We start from the raw sequence: 11,524 nt of genomic DNA, 5'->3' as shown, positions 1-11,524 counted from the left end.
TAAGATATCGTTTTAGCGTTTTTCCACAAAAAAGCAGAAAATGAGGAGAAAAATTGATATAAAAAATGCAAAACAACGTTTTCTGCTGATTATTGAAACATGTTGCTTTTTAAAAGTTTTTAATCAGTGTAGAAAGAATCTTCTATGAAATCCGCAAACCAAATGTTTTTTTTGAAAGTTTTTCCACCAAAACAGGAATCGAATCAGGAAGGCAGGAATTGAAACTTGTCTGATTTTATGATACAGTTCATGTAATCTTATTTCTGCTATTCAAAAAGGTGAAAAATCATGATTGCAATTCAACAAAGTTTTCAAAAACAAAACTTAAAACAATCTAAATGTTTAGACTGGTTATATGTCGCAAAGTTGAAGTCGTGAGTTGAAAAAATATATAAAGTGTTCAACTTACCTAGATGCGGTCGCTCTTAAGCATTTCATTAAGAATTGGTCGACTTCAATTGTCATTAAGCAAGCAGCTAGCATGGAGAAAGCCAAAAATGGAAAAAATGGGCTTTTTCTTTTGTATGCTGAAAAAAAGATAGCAAAATGAGCCAAAATTTGCAGTTACAGTACTTACAGAAATTGGTGTTTTAAAATTTTTGCCTTGAAATTCGCTCAAACTGCTGATTTTAAAACATTTTCAGTTTCCTTTCATGCCAGTAATTCTAATAAAAGATAACTCGATTGGTTTTTTGTCTATTGGTCGCAATTGATAGGCTTAATTGAAAACCCATTTAAATTCATTTAAGTTTCAGAGTTGCGTTTTTCCCCTATCAAATAAAAAATTGTTTCCAGTTTTGGTTCCCTTCAAATTGCAAATCAATTTTAAAATGGAAAATAGCGTCTGCATACTTTTTTGTTTTTAAGTTTTTCATTTTATTCATTTGCTTTTACATTATTTGCAGAAACTGATGTCTCTAAATATTATAGCAAAACAATTTGCTCAAACCGCTGACTTTCAAGAGGTTTCAGTTTTTCAAAAAAGTTTGAGAATGCACGTGCACTGTCGAAACCTCTCGCCTTTCATAAAGACTCACTTGCAAAAATTTAAAAAGAAACTAGAACCCTTCTTTTTTTAATAAATGTGACTTCTCGGTTGTTCTAAAACTTCAACAAAATAAAAACCTACAGCTTACAATATCGATACTTTCACAGTACGACTTATGCTGTAGGAATTTAAAAAATAAACCCAGAACATTATTTTATGTTTGCTTTTTTCTGATCAAATTTATGAAAAACCACTAAGGTTCAAAATAACAACGAGTAACTTTTCGGGATAGTTTTATATTCCAAGACCAGTGTCTGATATCTTTTAGCTGAAAATGTTTCTTTTTATGGAGAAAAACTATGGAAATTTACTTCGTACTAAATCTGTTCGGCAAGTATGTAGTTATCCTTAACTTTCTGAACAAACATGATTTCTAAAATAAGGATGAAGTGTTTCAGTTATTTTCACTGAGTCGATTCTTGACACTCATTAGGTTTATTAACTTAGATTTCAGATAAATTTCGTCGATATATGTACCAAACACGATTGTTTTTTCTAAATTAGCAATAAAAAAAAAATAATTAAATGCAGTCAAGAGAGAATACATGTAGGGCAAATGAAGTTTTGAAACTTTAATTAAACGCTTGTTAAACATTTTTCCGTTAAAACTTAAATATTAAACTAAAAAAACGGTCACTAGAAAAAACTGAAACCTTTTGAAAGCAGCGTTTTCAGCACATGCTACGATTGAACTTTAGGACATCAGTTTCTGCAATTACTGTAACGGCAAATATGGGCTAGTTTTTCTATCATTTTTCAGCAAAAAAAAACCAGAAAAGAAAATACAGACGAAATACTTCCATTTTTTGTTTTAGTTGTCAATCAGATGTCAAATAACGCATTCTGAAAACTTAGGTGAAAAAAAAACTATTAAATTTTACTTTTCACAACGGTTTGAGCTTTTTCCTGTTCAAAATATATTATTATCGATAGAATTGAAGAGTACAGTTTGTTTCTACTCGTCACGGGTCGAAACTTAATTTTTTTGCAGTAGTTTTAAAAGGAATTCTGCCTGAATGGATGATTTTTCTCTCAAAGATTCTATATAAGATTCGAGTGAAAATCTATATCGCAACTCGTCTAGCCGGTTTTCGAGCTGCGTTCAATTAACAAAAAATATTTGAACTTTTTTGCTTTTTAATTTCAGATCCAATATGAACCGAGGACTTGATGAAGTTTTTGCATTTTGATGGATTCAAGCTTCCTTCAGACATCCCTCAGTACAAAATGAAAAAGGAACAAAACTAGCTTAGAACCTGATTGAGTTTATAATTTATTTTGCGACTAAATTTAGCACTCACACAAGCTTACGAGAAAAACATGAAATGCGATGAAATTGAATTTAAAAAGTTAAAATGAGATGAAACATAAATAGGTTTTTTAGATTTTAGCGACGGTATATTTGCTAAGAACTCAAGGTGCGATTTACTTACCATGCTTTTACTTTTTTTGTTCTGATCATCACAGGCAAACATCAAAACAAACCTTTAAATCATCTAATTCAGTTCAAAAAAAGGTCGTTTCTTGCTAAAAACATGCTCAATCATGTTGGTGATATGACCGCTGAAAGGTGTCATTTAATTTAAGAACAATCATCGTTCATTTGTTAAATGAAAGATGAAAGCGCTGTAGATTGGCGTTACTGCCTAAATTTGAAATTTATTTTCAGGATTTATAAACAAAACTTTTTGCTCATTGAAAAGAGGTAATTGTTGTATTTAAATTTTTTTGCTAGTGTAAAATTGATATAAAAATTCAACTTACTTTTCAGCAGGGGCGGATCTAAGATTTTCTCGAGGGTATTTAGTATATACAAAATAAGTATATATTGGCGCCGAAAAATTTAGTTCCCGTCTCCAAAAATGGATATCCGAAAATAGTACAAAAGGGGGACCTTTTTCGTCGACAGGTGGTCGAATCCCTGAGGGGAGGGGCGTCCGCAACCACTCCCTAAATCCACCCCTACCGCATCCAAATTTAGGCGTAAGTAATCGATTATAACGGACTATTATGATATTTTTTGACAATCATAATTGATTATAATTACCACAATTGGGTTTTTAAAGGACTTATAATTGATTATAATCATGATTTTTTCCAGGAGATTATAGTCGATAATAATTGATTATAGTTCTTATAAAAACACCCTAAAATCAATTATAACCGATTGCAATCGATTATAATTTCTTATTTTGCCAACTTTTTGTCAATTCAAAACAATAACCGAATTATAACTTATGGGTTTTTAATTTTGTGTCAATAGGAAAATTTCAAAAAGAGAGATCTCGTGAACACTTTGGTTCATGTGAACACACAAAGTTTTACCACGAAATAAAAGTTTCATAGAGATCCTTTCATAATAGTGGAAACGTTCACGCGGTAGATGAAAAAAATTTCTTCCGAATCAATCATGAAACCAAATCAGTTTGCTGATATTTTGGTGGTTAAAAAATATATGCATCACATAACAACTCAAATGAGGAAGAAATGAAAAAAAACTTGATTTGATTGAAAACTTTAAAAACATTTTTCTCATTTTTCATAGGAATAAATAATTGCAACTTCTAAGACAAAATGGACAAACAAAAATGATTATCACCAATTATTGTGCAAAACTAATGAATTAGAAATTTGAATAAAAACAATGGATTATTATCAATTATTATTGATTATAATTGTATCGAAAAATAGACGAAAAAACATTCGATTATAATTGATTTTAGGTATTATGATTAATTATAATTTGATTTTAAAAAGAGAGATTAGATTCAAATGATAATTGACTAGATCGATTGTTTCTCAATTTTAGTAAGACTGGTACTAAAATCGTAATATAATCAATTATTAACGCTTGAAACTGGATGTGGGCTGCTTCTCTGAATAAAAAAACTTTGGATCTGAGGAAAAAAACTAAGGTACTTGGTAATTTATACCAAAAAAAATCTTAATAAAAAGACTATTGTTTTTTTTTCAAAATTTTAAATTCTTTTGAAATTGTTAGTTTTTTGTGATTTAATTTGTTTTTCAATTGAAAAAGTAATAAGGTTGAATTGAGTATTTTTTTCAATATAAATTATTCGACAAACAACTTAGTTTTGAACAAGCAATTGAAACAGCAGCCCTATTTTCATATTTATTTTTATTTTCCGGTTCATTGGTCGATGAAGATACCTCTGTCGCCAGCTCTACTTTGATCGGTGATATCCGCCCTTTTCCGTCGCTGGGTCTGTGAAGAACCATTAGACTCCCACAGCTTGATCGCCAAGAAACCCGCGCTTTCCAACTGCTTGATCGGCAAAAAATCCGCGCTTCCCTTTTGCCTGATCTGTGAAGAACCCTCGCTTCTCATTATTGTCTACGGAGTCATCCTTTGCAAAAGCCAATGGTTCTCGAGGATTGATCTTTTACCTTGAAAGTACAAATCAATGAATATTTCAGTGAATTCAACGCTTCGATTACATTGAAAATATATGTCAAAGAATGAGAACTCCCAATCTGCGGTTAGTATTTTTTTTTCATAGATTATCTTTTTGAACAAAACTTAATACAAGTTTGACTTTTAAAATAAGTCATCGACTCTGTAAATTGACCACGTCAACAAATTTGATAAAGAGAAATGAGTACTACTATCTATTCTAAACAAATTTTGAGTGAAATAGGATAGGAAATGGCGAGTCCAAGTCGAATGGAAAATGTTCTGCTGCGAACGGGGAAATAGTTCAGATGCTAGGAAAAAGGCAATATTTTGTTTTGTTCTCAGCCCAAAAATTAAAAAGGAGAAAAAGAAAAACAGGTGATTGCAAGTAATGAAGATACTGCAACCCTCCATTAACCGACTTACCTGTGTGAAACAGTATATATTCAGACTAAACCTCGACTGAGAATAAACCCAAGTTTAGAATGCGACTGAAATAAAATTATGCGTGTGAAGCACAATAAAAAATAAGTTCATTGACTACTAATGACTGAAAAGTTTGCTCGACCAAAACTCGTTCACAATAATTTATACGGAAAATCAATGGGATAAACATCAGCAAAAGTTTGATTAGATATTAGATCAGACACAACAGTAAAAAAAAAGCTGTGAGGAAATCAAATTGTGAAAAAAAGAGTTAAGTTTCTTAACTTGAAACTTTTATGAGCTTTTTTCTGATCAACAAATCTGCCAAACTAATTGTTCGACTCGTTCATCTGTGGCGTGAAATTTTTTTTTTCAGTTCTTGATACCAGCATGCATTTGCAACCTTCGGTAGCCAATTTGACATTTCGACCAAACGTTTTGAGCTTCGCAGTAATTTAATCAAGGTTCCAGTTACGTGTGCAGGATTTTAAGAACGCGTGATATTTCGAAGGCAACATGATGAAAAAGGCGCCAGAAATTACTTCACAAAAACTCTAACGTAGAGCAAAACTTGGCTCAACCTAATTTCGACCCTGATTTGAGACTCGACAAGCAGACTGAATTCACCCTGCTTTGAATGTCATGCAATAATCAGGGGTGCACCTTAGTCTAAAATTGTACTATTCGACCGAGTTCACTTCGGTTAGATTTTGAGTAACCGAATTCAAGTGGTTAATGAAAATTGAACTGATCAGCTTACCTTGATGCGGTCGCAAGAAGCTTTTCACCAAGTATCGCTTTTGGGTTTTGTTATCTTCACTTGCCAATGAGGAAGCCATCAACATGGAGCAAGCGAAAATTCCCAAGTATAGTGTACTCTGCATTTTTCATTACCCTGATGATCCAAAAACAATATTTGCAGTTTTTATCAACTTCGGTCGAAATGTTATGTCCAATTAAGTTTAAAAAAATTTAGACGAGAAGAGTTAAAATTAAATTTACCTGCCAGAGAGTTGGGAGAAATTTTAAAACAACTAAAAATAACTGAATTATACTAAGGGTAAGAGACCACCGGAGCCACTGATAAAAAAGAGGGCGCTTGTTCAAACAACTTACAGGAAGAAAGGAGATCTAAAAAAATACAGTAACATAGCACCAAGTATTCTAGATACAGACAATAAATCACTCAAAAAGAGCACTCTACCGCGTGCTGTGATGCGTTAATTACTGAGTGAAGACAAACTGGGAGGAAATTTAATTCCCACTTTTAATCGAACATTAACCGAGGACAAACTTTTCACTAAATTTGCTAATTTCTACATCTCAAAAATTGTCACGTCATGCTTTTGTGTCTTCCAGTCGTTTGTGGCAATTGCAGATAACAGTAGTTATTAACTTATCAGACGTTTATTACAATCATTGCCATTTTTTTATTTACTTATCAGAATTCTGTTTTTGAACAAACGGTTTTGTAGCACGAGTTTAAATGAATCTCAAAAGAATTAAGAAAAAAAGATATTGAAGTTGTCTTGAATTTGTTTTCGATCAACTATTACTGTTCGATTATAAATTTGCTACCAAAAAAGAACAGATAAATTTGATGTTCGCTACGTAACAAAATATGTCGTCTACTCAAAAAAACCAATGAATTTCCTGTAGCTGACATAAGATGTAAAAGCCACAATTGCCTTGAACGCCCCTTCAAAATAACAGTACCCAATAAACAAAACCTATTAAGGACAAGTTTAACGACTGAAGACATGAAAGTTGTCTGCTAAACCCGCCCCTGTTTCAAATTGTGTTTTTGAATGCGCAAAAAGTATTAAGTAGTTCATAAACCTTTGGAATTTGTAGATAGCCACTTTTGAACAAAACGTGAAGTCATCTGAAAAAGTTTGACATCAAAACTCAAAAAAATGTATATTTTTGATTTTTATCAACATCTGTATAGTTTTGGTGCTTTGGATGGAAAATTGGATGATTTGGAGCAATGGCTCCTTGATATCTTACGTTCAATTGAACGCAAGATTCTGTTTAATATGGCTCATAAATCATCCCAAATTAGCTTGAGCAAATTGATTTTTGTTCCGACTTTCGTAACGAAAGTAATGGAATATTTATGCTCGGGGTGGGTCTTTTTGAAATTTCATTTTTTTAACTAGCCATTTTTGACGGAGTTTTTTAAATCATTCAAAATTTATTGTTATCCTAGGTTTAAGTTTCACAGCATATTTTACCTAAGATCATTTTTCTTAAAGTTATGTGGGTTTAAAGATTGCTATTTTTGTCAATTTGGGACAATTATTGCGCGATATATTTAGTTCTCTTAACGCGTAAGCGAGTTTTAATCCGTCTTAAAAATCGTTCTCGTTTGATGAAGTAAGCTTATATGCCCCAATTGATTTGTTAATAGGAGCAAAATTTATCACTTTCTACTTAATATGACTTATGGGGGAATGTTTTCACAAAAAAAATGAACTCAAAATTTATGAAAAAAATTAATTTTGTTTTATTACACTCAAATTTTCATTTTATTACTGCTCCATTGACCCTAAAAGGCAGTCGGATTATTCAAAGCTTCGCTCTGATACGAGCAGTCGTGTTGTAATTTATGCAACATGCAGGGGAAGATTATCAGAAAAATGAAGAAAAAAACTATAACCAATAACAATTAAAACAAAAAAAAAACGAATTTTTATTTTCATTTGACATTTTAATGTAACACTTAATAATGCGCTTTGAACCGTTTAACTTAACAGCTGACGCTTGAAAAGAAATACTGAACTTTTCATCCAAAGACAATGCCATCGTAGTCTTTTAAAATTTGAGCTATCTCACCCATGCTAAAAGACTGGTGCAGCTGGTATATTGTAAGCTGTGACCCAAAAATGTTTTGATGAAGGAAACTACTTATAGTTATAATAGTATTATATAGTTATAGTTATATTATAAAAAGAATCAAATTATAAGTGCTGGTTCGAGAAATCACGATTAGAAAATCTCATTTGGTTTACTTTGTCGCACAATATTTTTAGGCGTTTGAAATTATTGTGTGAAAAAACTCGACTTAATAACTCAAAGCAAACACATTATGACTCAAATTAAATGTGTTCTTTCCTTTGTCATTTTGTGTGATACAGAACGGATTTCTTTCATTATTTAATCATATTTCTAAGTATTTTCTAAATTATACGTACTTCTTTTTATAAACAAAACAAACAGAACAAAGAAATTATGGATAAAGCTTTCTAACATTATATTTTCGTGTTTGTCACAGTAAACTGATAGAACAGCCAATTTTGGTTTCGAGGATTGTAGACTAATTGAATAGATTAAACCAGTTTCATCTACATTATTATCGCAATCCATAATGATTGTTCCGACTTTCGATACGAAAGTAACGGAATATTTAAGCTCGGAGTGGTTTTTTTTTCTTCAGACAAATTTCGACTTTTTAACTAGCCATTTTTGACGGATTTTTTTTGTATCATTCAAAATGTATTGTTGTCCTGAGCTTAAATTTGAAAAGATATTTCACCTGTGATCTTTTTTGTAAAGTTATGAGGGTTTAAAGATTGCCATTTTGGCCATTTTGACCAATTTGGGACAAGTAACGCGCAATATAATTCGCGCTATTAATGCGTAAGCGAGATTTAATCCGTCTTATAAATCGTTCCAAGTTGGTTGAACGAATCTTACTTGCCATAATGATTTGTTACAAGGACCAAAATCTATCCTTTTGTACTTAATATGGCATGTGGGGGGATGATTTTCATAAAAAATTTCAAATTCTAGAAAAAAAAATTTCATTTTATTTTATTTCATTTAAATTTTTCTATGTATTACTGCTGCTCAATAAACCTTAAAAGGCATTCGGAACATTCAGGGCTTCGCCCTGATTCGAACAGTCTTGTTTCAAATTAGGAGTCGTAGCTGCAGTAAAAACCTGTTAAGTATTCAGCCGGTTTGACCATCTTACAAAACGTTCCTTTAGATTTCAAAAAACAATTTGCCGTAAAATTTCCATATTTTGAGTTTTCCAGAAATTTTTTTTAGTTCAAAATTGCTGTTAATGTCCTTGAACTTAAAAAAACCGCATTTTTGTGATGGCGACACAGTTATTTTGAAAATTTGCTGAATTTTTGTTTAACTGCAAATTGAATTTTGTACGCAAACAAATATTTTTCGAAGTTTTTTTTATTGCATGCAAAATTAATTTTTTGTGTGCATAACGCAGCCCTGGATACAATAAAAGTTTGTTACTTTTGTTATATCATTTGTGAAAGACAGCTCAAGGACCCTTCTAGGTCGTTTTCTATGCATTCTAAATGCAAAACCGTCCAACCGTAGGTGATTTGAGTAACCAAGGTTTGTATCACTTGTGTTCGGTTGCAAACACAACCCATAATTTTTCCGAAAAAAAGTTAGAAACAAAAAACAACTTTTTGGTTTATGAAAAAAAACACCTATTATATAATTTCCATTTATGGGAAAAAGTTTATTTTAGAGAATTCATACAATTTTCTGTACGGATAAAATAGTATGGCCTTGCATGAAAAGAAATTTCCCTTTTATGAGAAATGTACGACAAGCAATTTTGGGCAACCCGGGAAACTTGATCTTAACGGTCTATTATATCAAAAGCAAAAAATTGCAATAAAGATGACAAAAAAGACAGTTAAGAGAAACAAAAAAACTTTAAGTAATGACCAACATAAATGAATAGTAACACTCTATAGTCTACAGTAGCCCTTGAGCAACGCTGACGCAGTAAAAACAAAGACTTGGATAAGATACTTTCAAATTATGATCAGCATATTTCCATCAAATTAAATAATGGTCGGAAGTTGTATTCATAGCAACAATTTCGCAATCATGCTGAAACATTTTCAGCCAACAAACAATAACTAGATGTCTTTTCCATAGCGTCTGAAAAAGACCAAAATAACTTGTAAACATCAATTAGTTGGCAACAAAATAAGAAACATTCATAATAAATGGATTGCCTTTAGGAGTATGTTCGAGTTTCTCATCTCTTTGTAAAGAACATTAACAAATTGTTTTGATTTTGATTATCTTCAAACCTAAACTGGTTCAAATATGTTCATCCGGTCACATGACATGCTTTGTTATTTTTTGTTTCAAATTCACTGTACGTAGGTTTTCATTGGGTGCAATTCGCTAAAATCGCCTAAAATGGGATTTATAAGTGTGCCTTTTTTTAAATTGAACTTCAACAGCACTTCAATTATTAACAACGTCAGATTTGAAAAATAAGAAGTTAGGCATCGACTCCATTGTTGACTGAACCTTCTTTTCGACTAAAGTCATTTTTTTGAAAACGAACCATTCTCTAAATCAGGTTTCTTAATTCAAGTCGAAATGTTTTCAACAAATATTCCTTAATCTCATTATGAAGTCAGATACCCCATCCTCAGTTGCTTGGACTAATTGTACTCTAGAGCGGTGATTGAGCAACAAAAAGGATAAAACGTAGCATGGTCAGACTCACTTGTGCTATTGCACCAAACGCAAACGCTCTTCGTCTCGTTACCCCCTCGTAGTCATGTCCCATATTAGATGGATAGTCTCCAGGTGCCAAAGTACGGTAAGGAAGCGGTATCTTGGTGTTGTTTAATACTTCGGATTTCACTTAAAACAATGTACCGCAAAGTTTCCTTTGGAGGCTCTTGTACGCTGGAAGAAGGTATTTAACTCTGAGGCTTGTCCTACTTATCGTCGCCATGTCCGCATGCACCCCATCCAATAACAGAACCATTTGCAATCTTGAACCTCTTACCCCTAAAAGCATTTCTTTGTGAGTTTCATTAAGTATCAATTTGTTCAATATTAGCGTTTGAATAAAGAGTTAACTGAAATTCTTATTTCACTTATTAACGGTCAGCTTGATATCTTTCGCAGATTTTAGCTGGGGCATGAGCTTAGTATGTGAAAAAAAACTGTCTGATCGGTGAATCTAAATCGCTTCCAACATGATTGAATCTCGAAAAACCCTTCAGGGATTACGTTTTAAGATTAGCAGACCAGATAATACCAAACTCATCGTAGGAAAAGTGTTGATTATCAGTTAACATTGAAAATGTTGTATGAGGAACCCCGTATCTATAATTTCACAAATTGATTGCCAAGTATCGGTACATATCCGTTTGAAGGTATGCTAGATTAAAATTTGTCGAATGAATATTAATTTGAAGCAGTTTTTAGATAACAGTTTTCTTGTCAATTTTGCGAATTGTGACATAGTCCAACTTTCAATCAACGCTCGGGCTTATCTAAATATTGAAGCTACTCATGAACTTGATGTCATTAATCTACAAAAACATAACAAAAAGCTCAATCAAAAATTTGCCTGCTTTGAAATGAGAAGATGATATCAGAGCAATCAAAAGATTCTAGTAATTTTTTTTCTTCTTATTTGTAAAAAATCATTTGTTTCTAAAACGATCCAATTACTGAAAAAAAATTATGCATCTGCACGTTTTTTGTTAAATTTTTTGTTAAGACGGGCATCTAAACCTGATCAAGAATCCAAACTACACTTAACATCATCAAATATAGCCTCTTGCGAGCCTTGTGTTTCATAACATTGCTTTTTATTCAGGAAATGTTCGAGC

This window comes from Symsagittifera roscoffensis, chromosome 5 (genome assembly GCF_963678635.1).
Source record: "Symsagittifera roscoffensis chromosome 5, txSymRosc1.1, whole genome shotgun sequence".
NCBI classification, from domain to species: Eukaryota; Metazoa; Xenacoelomorpha; order Acoela; family Convolutidae; genus Symsagittifera; species Symsagittifera roscoffensis.
The sequence above is the reverse complement of the archived record's forward strand: the minus strand, read 5'-3'. Positions refer to the sequence as shown.